The sequence below is a fragment of the Dasypus novemcinctus genome, chromosome 16 (genome assembly GCF_030445035.2).
Source record: "Dasypus novemcinctus isolate mDasNov1 chromosome 16, mDasNov1.1.hap2, whole genome shotgun sequence".
NCBI lineage: Eukaryota > Metazoa > Chordata > Mammalia > Cingulata > Dasypodidae > Dasypus > Dasypus novemcinctus.
In genome coordinates this window covers 21772239-21787285 of record NC_080688.1, presented here as the reverse complement: position 1 = coordinate 21787285, position 15047 = coordinate 21772239, and positions in this window count along the sequence as shown.

The following is a 15047-nucleotide window of genomic DNA, read 5'->3' as shown; positions in this document are numbered from 1 at the left end:
GCGGATGCTCTATCAGTTGAGCCACATCTGCTTCCCTCTTATATTTTTTAATGTAAGATTTTTGTGATCTGTGTACCTTAAAAAAAGACAATTTAATGTTTAAAAAAACATCACTTGACCATTCATGTGAAGGTCTGTTTCTCATCCATAAATTTGGTTCTATTGGTCTAAGTGTCTGTGTTTATTCCAGTACCATGCTGTTTTTATCAGTATAGCTAGGTAACATAATTTAAAGTCTGGAGATGAGAGTTTGCTTTTTCTTTTTCTTTTTCTTTTTTTTTTAAGTTTTTATTTATTTATTTTTAAATTATTACATTATTACATTAAAAAAATATATGAGGTCCCATTCAACCTCACCGCCCCCGCCCCCCACTCCCCCCACAGCAACACTCTCTCCCATCATCATGACACATCCATTGCACCTGGTAAGTTCATCTCTGAGCATCACTGCACCCCATAGTCAATGGTCCACATCATAGCCCAGACTCTCTCATGTTCCATCCAGTGGGCCCTGGGGGGATCTACAGTGTCCCGTAATTGTCCGTGAAGCACTATCCAGGACAACTCCACGTCCCGAAAACGCCTCCACATCTCATCTCTTCCTCCCGTTCCCCACACCCAGCAGCCCCCATGGCTACCGTTCCCACACCCATTCCACATTTTCTCTGTGGACATTGGATTGGTTGTGTCCATTGCACACCTATGTCAAGTGAGGGCTTAGATTCCACATGGGTACTGGATGCACTCCTCCTGCTTCTAGTTGTAGACACCCTAGGCTCCATGTTGTGGTGGTTGACCTTCTTCAACTCCATGTTAGCTGAGTGGAGTAAGTCCAATAAATCAAAGTGTAGGAGCTGAAGTCTGTTGAGGCTCTGGGCCTGGGTGTCATATTATCAGTCCAGAGATTCAAATTCCCTACATATATCTTAAACCCAGCACCAACTACAATTCCAATAAAGTAGCATGCAAGTCTTGTGAAAAGAGATCCCCTCTGAGTCCAATTCCATCACACAGAAACACCAGCTCCAAAGAAGGGCCATCTGTCATGGCAGTGAACCCCTTCTGCCATGACCATAGAACCCGTGGGTCTCTTTATTCCTCAAAAGAACCAATACCTGGGGTTGTATCTACCTTATCTGTCTCTTAGACTCTGTTCAGTTGTACATAGGGGTATTCTTCTGACAACCTCCAGACTCTTTTTTAGAGACTCACAGCCTTATAATCTCATTTCTCCTTTCCATTTCCCCCTTACATTAGGTCAAACAGCATTTTGAAGTCATGTTATTATATGTAGACAGGGATATTCTGCTGATCCGTATTGAACCTTTAATTCAAGGTCATTTTCTAGTTGCATCTTCAGCTGGTATGTGGTAGTGATCCCTCGGTGCCAGGGAGGCTCCTCCCCGGGTGTCATGTCCCACATTGGGGGGAATGCACTGCATCTACATGCTGAGTTTGGCTGTGAGAGTGGCCACATTTGAGTAACATTCATTTCTGTCTTACTTCTCTCAAGTGTAGTCTTCAAGTTTATTCATGTTGTAGAACATATCACAACTTTATCTTTTGTCTTGCTGGTTAATATTCCATTTCATGTATAGCCCACATTTGGTCATCCTTATATCTGCTTGAAAGTCACTTAGGTTCCTTCCACCTCAGGATATTGAGAATGATGCTCTCTGAACAGTGGTGTATAAAGATCAGCTTGGGTCTCACCTTTCAATATTGGGGATACATACTTAGATGTCAGAATGCTCATTCATAAGGTAAATCTGTACTTGACATTCTGGAAAACAGCCAGACTATTTTCCAAGTGGCTGAACATCCCTACCAACTAAGTTCCAGTTTCTCACCATCTCATTATTTTCTGCAATTAAAAAAAGAAATAATAGCTGTTGTAGTTGGATTGACATGGTGCCTTATATGTGTTTTTCAGTGACATTTCCCTAATGCCTAATATTGCTGAGCATCTTCTTGGGTGCTTGTTTAAAAATCTTCATTGGGGAAATAACTATCAAGTCTCTGCCCAAGTTAACTTCTTTTGTTGTTGTTGTTGTATAGATCTAAGAGTTCTTTAGGTATTCTGTATTAAATCCTTGTCAAATATATTTTCTACCATTCTGTAGGTTCTGTTTTCACTCTCCTGATCATGTTCTGAGAGGTACAAAGTTTTTTTTCTTCTAAATCTGTTGAAGTCCATTTTATCTATTATTGTTTTTGGTATTCATGCTTTTGGTGTTAATCTAGGAAATCATTGCCAAATTCAAGGCCAAGAAGTATTTTCCCTCTGTTTCCTTCAGGGTGTTCAGATTTTTGTTCCAGTTTAGGTCTTTGAAATGTTTTAGTTCATTTTTATTTTTGGTGTATGTAGGGGTCCAACTTTATCCTTTTGCATGTGAACATCTGGTTTTCCCTGCACCATTTGCTGAATGGGCAATTCTTTTCCCACTTTGTATACTTGAATCCCTTGTCCAAAATCAGGCAAGCTCGGGTGTGTGAGTTTATTCCTTGACACCCTCTTCTATTCCAATGGTGTACTACATGGTTTTCTTTATGTTGTTGACACATTCATTTGACAGTTGTGGTTTTAGTATGTTTTGAAATTAGGAAGTGTCAGAGTTCCATTTTGTTCTTCTACTTCACAAGTGTATTTGGGCTATCTTTTTTAATCTACCCATATTTATTTAAGAATAGGTTTCTTGATTCCTGAACTAATGTTGACAAATTTGATAGGTTCTGTATTGAAACCATAGTTCTTTTGAGTTGGTATTGACACCTTAACTATTGTAGGTCTTCTTACTGATGAACACAGGATTTTCTTCCGTTCCTTTAAGACTTTGTAAATTTCTTTTAACAGTGTTTTGTATTTTTTTCAGTGTACATGTGTGTTACTTTCTTTAACTTTATTCCTACATATTCTTTTTCATTTAGATGAACTATAATCAAATTACTTTCTTAGTTTCTATTCTGGAGTTAATTTTTGGTATATATAGAAAGACAACTGATTCTTGTATGTTAGCCATGTAACCTGCAAATTTTTAAAACTTTGTTTTGTTCTACTTGTTCTTTAGTTGTACAACATTTATTCATAGGTTTTACACATTAATTCTGAACTGAGAAAAGCCTCTGTGTGATCTGCCTTATGTACCACAAGTATGAGCTTTCCCAAACTGACTGGTGAGAACATGAAGTATTCCCCATCTTTGATGAGTTCCAAGGACTATTTGGCATGTTCCTTTCTGCTGCTCTCCTCCCAGATCTTGGGTAGATCTTCGTATGTGCACTGTGTTCAGCTGAAGCCTGAGTGATGACCCGTGTACAGCTCTGGAGAGCCCTCTTTCTCCTCTCACTCCTTCTTGTTCTGTCTCTGTCTCTCTCCCTGTATCTAACTTTCTCCCTCCCTTCCCAGCTCTCCATTCTGCCTCCAGCTCCCTCCCTCATGCACTCTCTACTGTAAATTCTGGCCATAATGTCCCCTTGGGCTCTTGCATCATCTCCTGAGCTCAGAGACACAGCCAGTCTCCATCAGGGACCCCAAAACTCTGAAGAGGTCACCAGCCTGAACTGGCTATGCCCTGCAGAGGGCTGGTCTTGCCAATACTGTGGAAACAGCCCAGGCAGCCCTGGGGTCACATCCTGCACTGATGCTCAGAGCTCAGTCCACAGTGTGGCTCTAATGCTGGGGTACAAAACCATTTGTGGCCAATGGGCAGATGGGCCTCAAAGTCTTTAAATTCCTTCCCATTTGACAAATCTGTGAGGATAATAGAAAGGCAGTAAGAAGAGTTTGAATGCTACATATGGAGATAGAAGTTAATTTATTAACACATTTCTTCAAAATTTTGAGAAGAATATCTCTCAGAAATATTATTGTTGTTAGTTAGAGATTCATTGAATGCTCTGGTCTGTTGAAGACCTCTATAATCAGAGTCATTGCTAATCCAACAAAGTAGTTTGATCTTTTTCTTGCCCAGGTACATGCGCTCATTCCCTGGGTCACTCTAGGGATTGGGCACTTTCTCTGTATGAGACTTAGTGGCCCGTTGACCCACAAGCTTCAAGGCCCCCATAAAATAGCTGAATTGCATACTGATGTCTATGATTGTATAGTCCATAAAGACCACTATTGCCCAACCTGGTGCCCTCAGTTGTCTTCCTTTCTTGATGAGAGGCCAAGGTTGGGAAAGCTGCAGCAGGCCATCCCATCCAGGGGCTTACATCAGAAAGCAACTACTTTCTCATGTTTAACCTACCCTGAGGCATGTCTGAGTTCCTGGACCTCCCCCAGCTACCACCTTCCCTGCCCACTGGGAAGATGTCTGTACTAATAGCTGGAGGTTGACAAGAGGCTTAGATATTATAAGGCAGATGGAAGCAAATGTTTTGCTTGTAGTTGCTTCCCACCACATCCTGTGTTCCACCTTCTGCAGGGAGCCTACCCTCAACTATGTGTGGGGCTTTTGAACCTCACCTAGATGTGGACCATCCTCATTGCTGTTCATGGACATGTAGCTGCTCAGCTCTGCAAGGTCCCTTCCAAACCCTCAGGCTCCTTTCTTTCTAATGATGATGCCTGACCAAGAAAAGAGTTGAATATAAACCAATTTTTACACAAAGTAGTGATTTTTTTTCTTCTCATATCCAGCGATTGCCTTGTGCATCCAAGGTGAACCCATTTCTGAGACCAATGCATTCCCCTGCATTCCAGATTCCGATGCTTTTCTTCCACCTTCCCCTGGAATGCTTCTCTCCCAAAATACCATCCACCATAGTCTAGGCACCAGAGCCAACATTAAAAGTAAAAGTGGGTGCAGGGTGGTTCCCAGGGGAGACCCATCTGGGACTCTTCACCATCCTGTAACGTTTTCATTATCAGGCAACTCAATAATTCAGGGACTGTGGGAAAACTTGCACAGGTTCCTCCATGTTCCTGTCTCATCTGATTTGATCAGACCCGATGAAAACTGAGAGGTCCCATTATAACATCTCAGTCTCAAGCTGTTTACATACTCTTTCTAGGATTCCCTGTTCCACCCAAACCTGCCCGTACATAGTAAATCCTTAGGTCTATATAACAGCTATCTTACAGCATGGACGGGGAGAACATGGTATGATGTCATCTGTTTAATGACTCCCAAGTGCTCCATCTTCATCCTTTACAATAGAGTTCAAACCCCTAAAACTTTAAACACCTCTAGAAACTAATGGTCAAGTAAAATAAAAAATAGGTTGGGGGGAAACGGACTTTGGCCCAGTGGTTAGGGCGTCCATCTACCACATGGGAGGTCCGCGGTTCAAGCCCCGGGCCTCCTTGACCCATGTGGAGCTGGCCATGTGCAGCGCTGATGCGCGCAAGGAGTGCCGTGCCACGCAAGGGTGTCCCCCGCGTGGGGCCCCACGCGCAAGGAGTGCGCCCGTCAGGAGAGCCGCCCAGCGTGAAAAGAAAGAGCAGCCTGCCCAGGAATGGCGCCGCCCACACTTCCCGTGCCGCTGACGACAACAGAAGCGGACAAAGAAACAAGACGCAGCAAATAGACACCAAGAACAGACAACCAGGGGAGGGGGGGAAATTAAATAAATAAATAAATCTTTAAAAAAAAAAAATAGGTTGGGAATTCTTAAAGGAAATGAAGATAAAATAAATATACTGAGAAATGTAGGGAGAAACTTTTTAGCAAGAACAGAGAAAATGTATCTCTGAGCTTCCTTTCAGTCTAGGCCAAAGCTAAAGTTTGCAGGACATATACCTTATCCAATTAAATGAAGAATAAAAATCATTTGAGAGAAAAATATATTTTGATGAAACTGAATATGAGGAGGAAGATGCCTTAAAATGTCAAGAGGAGGTGAGTATATATGCCATTAAAATTGTAGAAACTATAATAAGACCATCATTTCACCTTGCCCTGGCATACAAATCCCAGTTTCCATTTGAGTCCTGAGCAATTCCCCATATCCTTCCATACTCCTCTTACAGTCTCCCTCCAGGATGTTTTTCTGTGATGATCATGCCCAGTGAATGCTTTGAAATATAAGGCATTCTCCTCTGTCATTCTCAGAATTTACAAGACCTCTCCCTACCTGTCCCTCCATTTTAATGGATAACAAGTGCCCTGTGGGGTGGATCATGTGGACATTTTCCAGGAGGCCACAGTGCTGCCCTTCTCCATGCATTCAGTTCTAACCATATCCTGTAAAACAAGCCAAAAGCACCTCCTGGATAGAAGTGGCCAGAACTTGAAAATGTACGTGGGGCTGAGACACTGGCAGGGGCAGAAGAACGGAGGGTCCCCACCACAAAATGGTTGACTCGGCCTTCAGACAACTGCTCTGCTGTGAGTCCTGGTCTGGGTTCTGTCCTTGTTGCCTGGTGTTTCAGTGGGGGCAATTTGGGCAAGTCCCTTAACATGCCTGAGCAGCGCTGCACCCGTATGTCAAAAGTGGATAACCTTTCCCTGGTCAAGCCTGACTCTGGGCCAGGAACTAAGATTGTCTACCTGCTCATGCCAGAGCCCAGGAAACAATAACACAGCAGCAGCATATCAGTGGCTCCCATGGTCCAAAGGATGTAAGAAAGGAGTGTGGCTGCCAAGTAGGAAGGGATTTGTGTTTGGCATAAAGAAACTTTCTCAAAGACAGTGATGGACTTTGGCACAGCAGTAAATCTTCCTAAGACACTGATAAACACACTACAAAGGAGTAATGATAACAAAAACTTAACATATATAACTTAACACTATCAAATAAATATGACCATAAAAAAAATAAAAATCAATCAAAAAAGTTAAGAAAAAAACCCCGAAGGTACTCTCAAGAAAAGGAAGAGAAGTCTCCTGTTCTTCCTCTGGGCCAGACTGCAGAAGTGGAGCTTCAGCCTCCTGTGATGCCTGGACAGGTGTGACCTCCTTAGGTGACCTCTTTGTGCAGGGTGACATTGGAGCCAGGGCTGGCGTTGTGCCCAGTTTCACATGTGGCCCTGCTGTTTTTGCTTCATAAAGCTCAGAACCTGAATGAGCAGGAGGTAGAGCTGGCCAGGCTGCTGCTGCTTGACCTGACATTGTAGCTGGAAGAGAAGCAGTGCTCAGAGTCATGATAGCCATGCCAGGTGCCTAATGGCAAAAACTATCCCCAAACCTTTCAGAGGCAAAGGCCCCACCCCAAAGGTAACTCCCTTACAGAGGACCACTAGATGACTCCTCTGATGTTCTTCTATCTCCTCAGAAGCCCTGAAGCCTCCTGCCCAGGTGCTCCCCCCAGGTCGTCCAATCACCCTCACAAACAATGACCCCCAGCCCACCTCACCCTCTGGCCCAGCCCCTGTTTTATTCAGGGTCTCATGCTTACCACAGAGATGTGCCCAGTATGGTAATTCAACATGCTGGGTCTTAATTTCCATGGGATAGCCCAAGGGATGGGGGAATTCTCTGCTGAAGTGGTCCAGCCAGGTTCCCAGGGTGAAGGTTATGGCCCTGGTGGGGGGAGGGTGGGCAGATCAGAGGACTGGTCCTTCCTTCCTCCACCTCCTCCACTTTTGCCATTGTGTCTGCATGTGGGATGTTCCTCTACCTGTCCCTGCCCATCTCCATGTCCCCAGCCTAAGCCACAACCCTCCATGTTAGTCCTGGCATGATTGACTTTTAGGAGAAAGTTCACATTAAGGGGTCATGATCAATCATCTCAACAATTTCTCCTACTTCAGAAACCTCAGACACATATGTCTCCCTGAGTGTAGACTCAAGATCTGGGGTCTGGATGGACAGGGAGGGGCTGTGTCTGCTCTGCTCACATCAACAGTAAATGCTCCCTAAAAACCATGTGGTTGAGAGGCCTCCTGCCAAATTTTCTAAGGACTAGAAGTGTACCACAATCTGAATCTTGAGCCAAAGGATTCCATCTACTCTGTGTGCTGTAAAGTCCTCATCCCTATGACACTCTGCTCCTGGAGGAAGGGTGTGGCCTGGACAACCCATGCCTGCAGCTGAGCATACTTCAGTGAACATCCAGGCAGATTGCGGGACAGGCTGCACACCACATCTCCAGGTCCAGGACATGGTATCCTGGGGTAGAGTCAGGATCATGGGAAGTGGAACAATAGTGGGGAGATGTTGAGATGGTTGGAAAGATCAGATGTGGGGGACACAGTGATCTGACCTGCCCCTCCCACACACTACCCACACTGACATTTCCCATTCTAGTTTGGAGAAACACTCGTACCTGCCCAAGGGTCCACTCACATTTTCAGTTCTTGCTGAGGGGATTCCAGCTCTTTATGCATTTCTCTCTCTGGCCATTTCGCTGGTCCTGGACCTAGCACTGCTAATGTACCTGGTGCAGGTCTTGATGCTGGAGTTGGAAAAGGATGAGTGTTCACCAAATGTTGGCATCTCCAGTGACCTTATGAAGGCAGAAATAATCTCCATGCCTTTCAGGTGCAAACACTTAAAGACCTACCCACAACCGGATGACTCATGTGAGGTTCCTCTTGCCACTGGACTAACACCAGCCCTAGGGGTTCCTGCCTGGAGGTGTATCCAAGTACTCCCGTCCTCCCCTCAGCTTCTGCTACAGTCTGCAACCCCCAGTCCTCCTCACTCTCTGATTCAGCCACTCTTAAATATACAGTCTCAAGCTGCACATGTGAAATTTGGGCCTGGCGCTGCAAACCTGATCCCACGATGCTCGTTTCTACTGTGCAAACCACAACACTGAGGATGGTAGAGACTGGGATGTGAAAGATACCTGCTGTGCAGTCTTCCAGCCAGGCTCCCCTGAAGAAGGATATTTTACTGCAGAGATAATGGTGGGCATCAGATCAGAAGTCTGCCCCCCCCTTTTTTTTTTAACACTGTCCCTTTCAAAAGTATTCCTTTTGAAATGTGTGGGTGGACATGTGTGTGGGTGGACAGCTCCTGTGACTGTCCCTGCCTGTCCTCTTGTCCCCACCCCACAACCCATTCCCTCCCTCAATGTCCTTTCAGTGGATGAACGTTAACAGAGAGGAGACTTGAGAAAAGATTAAACCACTGGGTGTTCGTGCCCCATCATCTTCACAAGTTTCTCCTACTACAGGTATCCTTGACACATATCTGTCTCTCTCCCTACATGAACCACAGGGATCTCGATTTCAGTTGGGTAGAGATGGCCTGTATCTCCTCTGCTCAGTGTGCTGAGCATTCATGAGTAGGAGCTCCCTAAATACCTGGTGGCTTGTGGACCTTCTACCGGAGACTTCCCAGGGCCCTCATTGCACCTCAACCTGAGGCTCATGCAAGTACGGGTGCATTATTCCTTGTGTGCATGTGAGGCTCTCATCCCCCTACACTGTCCTCCTGGAGGCATGGGTACAGTCTAGCCACCCTCTGCCTGTAGGTGTGTATCCTTGACTGATGATGCAGCCCAATGGGGAACAGGTTGTTACCCATGTCTCCTGTTCTGGGACCAGGTATCCTGGGTTAATTCGGAAATGGGGGCAAGTTGAACAATGGTGGGGTGAGGTTGGGAAGGTGGAAAACATTAGATATAGGGGCCTAGTGACTTGAAGTGCCTCCCCCAGCCACTACCCACACCCCACAGTTTTCATTCCAATGAAGATTTAGGAACCTTTTGTTTGTAACCCAGTGTCCACTCACATTTTTTGTTGTGTCAGGCATCTTCTATCCCCATCCATGACAAGGAAGTTTCTTTCACACCTACGGGGTGGCATGAGGATGTCATTTCCCTCTGGACCCTTCCTGCTCATGACATCTAGAGTCACTGTCTGATTTTCTGACTGGAATGGAAGCCCGATAGCCAGAGATTTTTCTTCTTTACTCCTGCAACTAGGCTAAATACAGAAATATATCTGCACGCAAAGACACCTGTATGTATTTGTTTGAGTCCCACCAGCACCTTCCTAGAAGTCAGAGTGGGCATGGAGCACTCCTCCCAGCCCACTGCAAAATCTTTTCTGACTAGACTTCAGATCTTGACATTGGATGACATCTCCAACATCTTGACAGAAAGAACATATGACAGTTCATGGACAAAGAGTATGTGAGGGCTGAGTCCTATGTTTCCTCATGGGGGAGGAAAAGTGAGAATATGTCTCAAAATCTCCAGTCCTCCAGCAGCACATTACACTGGTTAGCACTGTGTCAGCACTTGTCACGGTATATCTCGTTTATTCCACACAATAACCCTGTTAGCTGTGTCCTCTCATGCCCTAGTCTCCCAATGAGCCACTTGAGGTTCAGGGTGTTGAAGTGACATCCCAAGAAACATGCTAAAGTCTGGTGGAGTAGGGCCTGGTGGGGGCAGGGTGCTCACCTGGTGACAGGCAAGGCCTGTTGCCTGCAGGGGAAACGTCCAAATTTCCCCAAAAGTTGGACATGCTCCTTCTGCCTTTTGTCCCTAGGCAACATCAGTTCTGGGCTAGTCTTCTCTATGTTCTCTGGAGGCTCATTTTCCCACTGGTATGTAGGCATCAGGGATAAAATAGGAACACACAGTCAGAGTTTCTCTGTCTACCAGAAGGGTTGGGGATAGAGGTCAGACCAGGAAATCTCAAGATCTCAGGGAGTACCACCCTGGGTGCATGCATTTGATTACAAAGCAGGAAGCTTTCTCTTCTTCCTTTTGCTTTTAGAGAGTTTTGTTTCCTATGATCTCTTTATTTTTTTAAAATGTTACATTAAAAAAAAAAAGGGGTTCTCATATAACCCCCACCCTCCTTAACCCACTCTTCCCATGTCAACAACTGCTTTCATCATTGTGGCACAGTCATTGCATTTGATGGATACATTTTTGAGCACTACTGCACCACATGGATAAGTTTACATTGTAATTTACACTCTTCCCCAGTCCATTCAATGGGTTATGGCAGGATATATAACGTCCAGCATCTGTTCCTGCAATATCACATATGACTACTCCAAGTCCCAAAAATGCCACATCTCTTCTTCCCTCTCCCTGCCCTCAGCAGCTACCAGCTCATTTTATGGTGATCCCTCATTCTGCATATGGGTAAACGCTTGGACTGAGCACCAACAGAATGAGTTCCCAGGAGGGAACCTGGTGTGCAGCTCAAGCAGGTTCTCTGTCCTGGAGCCCCCATGACTATCTAGAGACTTGGGTATGGGGACTGTCTGCTCCCATCTTACCTCCAGCCTGCTCTGGTCTCTCTGTTGGTGGCATGATGCTGAGACTCCCAGGTCTGGGATGAGGGGTTGATGTCCTCTACATCTTGCTCTGTTTTGGTCTTGTGGTTGGAACCCTGCAGAGACAGGTCTGTCAACCAGGCCTGGAAGCATCAGGGCCCAGCCTTACAGTCAATGGGAAGGGACAGCTCCGTGGGTCAGAATCAATATTTGGGCAGAGGGATGCCAACCTATGTCTCCCCATCATTCATTGGTTGCCATGGCTTGGAAGTGAACATGACAAGCCACCTGGCATCCTCCCCCAACCCTCTGCTCCTGCCCAGGGATGTCCTCACTCATGATCATCCCTGCACACACCCAGGCCAGAGTGGACTATCTGAGGCTGCCCAAGCAGGCCACAGGGTAGGCCTGGCCTACATTTCCTGCCCAGCCCCAAGGGTTACCTCATGGTTCCTCCTAGTAAACGGCCACAGCTGTCGAGGTTGTGGGGTGAGCCAATGCCGGCAGCATTGCATAAGGTTCTCGCAACAGGGACTTTTGGCGCGAGAGCCTCGGGAAGCTCGGAGGCAGCAAGTGAACCTCTTGCTCTCTCGAGTTTCTCTGCCTGAGTGACCAGTTAGCGGCTGTCTCTAGAATGTGGGTGCATGGTTACCAGGTTCCAAGTTCTGTTGGGCTCCATCTCCAAGGAAGTGAGGTCACTTCCTGTGTCCCCTTCCCTGTGCCCCTTTCCTGGATAACAACTCCCCAAGGACCCCTGTGGGCTGCTGACTGCTCACCATCCTCTCCCCTGTCCTTTCCCAACTGTGCTCAATTTCACCAGCACAGCATCCAGACTGCACTGCTAAGGCCTAGGGGCATCAGAAACCATCTGAGGGGAATGAGCTGGGTTCAGACCCACTCCTCCTGCCAGTTCTGTGACCCTGGATAAGTCAGTGTGACCCTCAGGGTCTCCTAAGTCTCCCCTCCTCCACAATAAGACCAATCTAGCTCCTCTTTCCCAGGGATGGCATCAGGTGAATGGGAGCTGATACCAAGAAACTCGAGGGCTGGTGTCACATGTAGCCACTTCAAGAAGGGAGACAAGGGAGATGTACAAGAAGGGTGGGAAGCAGCATGGGTCACAACTCAAATCAGGGCAGAGTTCAGGGTTTATGATCATGGAAAGTCAGTTATTACTTTGTCCTCATTTCTAAGTCCACAACAGGAGGGTTTTGAAATTCAGTGAATATCAGAATTTGTCACCACTTGGGTATAAAATCCTCCAAAGTTTCTCATTCTATATTGTATCCTATCGATCACTCCCACAAAGTTTGTCTTTCCCTAGACTCCAGACTTGTGGTCTGGTTCCATTCCCTGCTTTGTGCCACCCCAGGGCCACACAATCCCAAACCTTCAAGCCTGTATCTGCTTAGAAGGACCCCAGCATGTGGAATGTATTTTCCAGGGTCTCTGGGCACTGCAGTTCATTGATGGAGAACCACAGCCAAGCATAATTCTTCTAGGTGAGGAACACTTGGGATCACCTACTCTAAGTATTCCAATTTATAGAGGAGGAAACTGAGTCCTTCTCTCCAATAGCCCCTGTAACAGTCAGGTTTCTCTAGGGAAACAGAATCAACAGGAGCTATCTGTCGATAGTAAGAGATTTTATAAGTCTTTCAATTGACTGTGGGATGCACAAGTCGAGGTTCCACAGGCAGCTTGCAAACCAGGGGCTCTGATGAAAGTCCAATGAAGGTCCTTGATGAGTTTCCTGGGGACATTGGCTGTCCAAAGACAAGCTGGGAAATTCTCTCTGCATGCTGAAATCACTTCTCCTTTTAAGGCATTCAACCGAGTAGTAAAAGCTTCACTCACTGCTGACAGCAATCCCCGATTGATGTTGATGTAATCAGCTATCTATGCAGTAAAGTCACTGGTGACTAAAGTCCGTAAATGTCCTTGTATTACAATTAACCCAGTGTTCATTTGACCAAACAACTGGGCACAATTTCCTGGCTGAGTTGATACATTAGCCTAACCATCACAGCCTCCATGCACACAGGGGCTCATCCTAGTTCCAGGTGCCCAGAGTTGGGTAGGCAGGACACCAGCTCTGTCCTCTTCTGGTTGTTCTGGAGCTGACCAGGTCCAGCAGATCCCTGGCAATATCAGGCATCTCCCTAACCATCAACCTGGCATCTCCACCTCCCTGTGCTGTGGGCAGTGGGCATGTTGTCAGGAGAATGACGGTACTGCCCCACAGCAGAGCTGTCTCTAACCTCCTACCTCTGTCCCCTTCTCACCTCTCTGGTGCCAGCTCCTGCCCTGTCTCCCCCTCATCATCCCCACTGGTTACTTCCTGTGTGTGCATGTATGTATTTGTACTTGTGAATGGAATTTAGGATTTTCAGAAGAAAATCACTTCACGTGGGCAGGAGCAGGTAGGGGTTCCACAGGATTAGGGACTCTCACTTCCAAAGCAAACCCCACAGGAGTGGTTGAGCCTGGCCTAGGCGGCCAGTTGATTCCAAGACTTCTGGACTAATTTTTCTAACTGAACACAGGCATTTGTGCCTGGACTGGTTTAGGGGTGCTCAAGGAGGACAGTCAGGCTCCCCTACCTGGGTATGGGTGGGGGATGCCATGCTCAGGGGTACACTGGCATGGGGCTAATCTAACAGGCAAATGTGGAAGGCACTGCACAGGATACATGGGTCATGCTTACAGCTGGGTACACACATGGGACCCACAAGGGACAGAGGACAGTACATGGAATGGGCCCCCTTTGCCAGGCATAGTCAGTGCCCAATGGCTCTGCCCCAACACTTGCCTTGCTAACCCGCACTGTAAGTGCCTGTTCTTTTATTTCCACTCAGGACTGAACCCACACCAGTATATACTCATCTTAATTCATTTACTTTCACCTGCAATGACTCTATTTCCAAATACTTCCACATTCTGCTAAACCAGCATTAGGACTTCAACATATCTTTGTGGGGACAGATTTCAACCCATAACAGCTGATGATATCAAACAGGAGGGAAGTTTAAATCTTGCAGCTTTGCAGAGACCAGTATAGAAAATTCTCCTTCGAAAGGTAGAATTTGTTCTAAAGGGAGGAATGTGGGAACCAAGAACTGGTTTGAAGGGAGAACATTCCAGGCAGTAGGAGTCACAAAAATCAACAGTAAGAGTGTCTGGTATTTTTGAAGTATAGGGAGGCCACTGATTTCTTAGAGTTGGCGGCTAGAGCCTCCAGCCCCTGCCCTTCTTGTAAAATTTCCTCACCCTTCTTAATAACATTTGCCACCACCTTGTCCCTATGGCGAATACTTAAAATATCATTAATGAGATTCCAATATGAGAATGCATTTACTGGGATTCTTTCAGGGCCAAAAGTTTTGTAAAAGTTCTGTAAAGCATCCCCTACTCTTTTCCATCTTCTCTCATCAATAGTTCCTTCTTGAGGAAACCATGGACATACTTCCTTCAAAAACTCAAAGAACATCAATAACTGATTTACTTTCACCTTTACTACTCATGTCTTTAATGCCTCTTGGAGACCTTCTACAAATGTCTCATGCTGGCTCATTTCTTGCTCCATGATCACCGATCACTTACCGAGGTTTCAACCGAGAGGCAGGTTCCCTCGCGGCGTCCTCCAGATTCTCGCGTCCTGGCCAGCTCCTCGATCAGCGTTCCTTACTTCATCCCTCATACTCAGGTCCCTGTTCGGGCACCACTTGACCCGACCTGCAGGTCAGTCGAACCAAGACCTGAGGGAGGGAGCGGGAATGAAAGGGACAAGAGACACAAAGAATGGAGACAAGACAGGATTCTGATCAAGTATCGTTTATTGAGGGTCAATCAGGGGTATTTATAGCCAGGATGAAGGAGGTGGTATATACTGACGACAGCACATGTGTCAGTAAA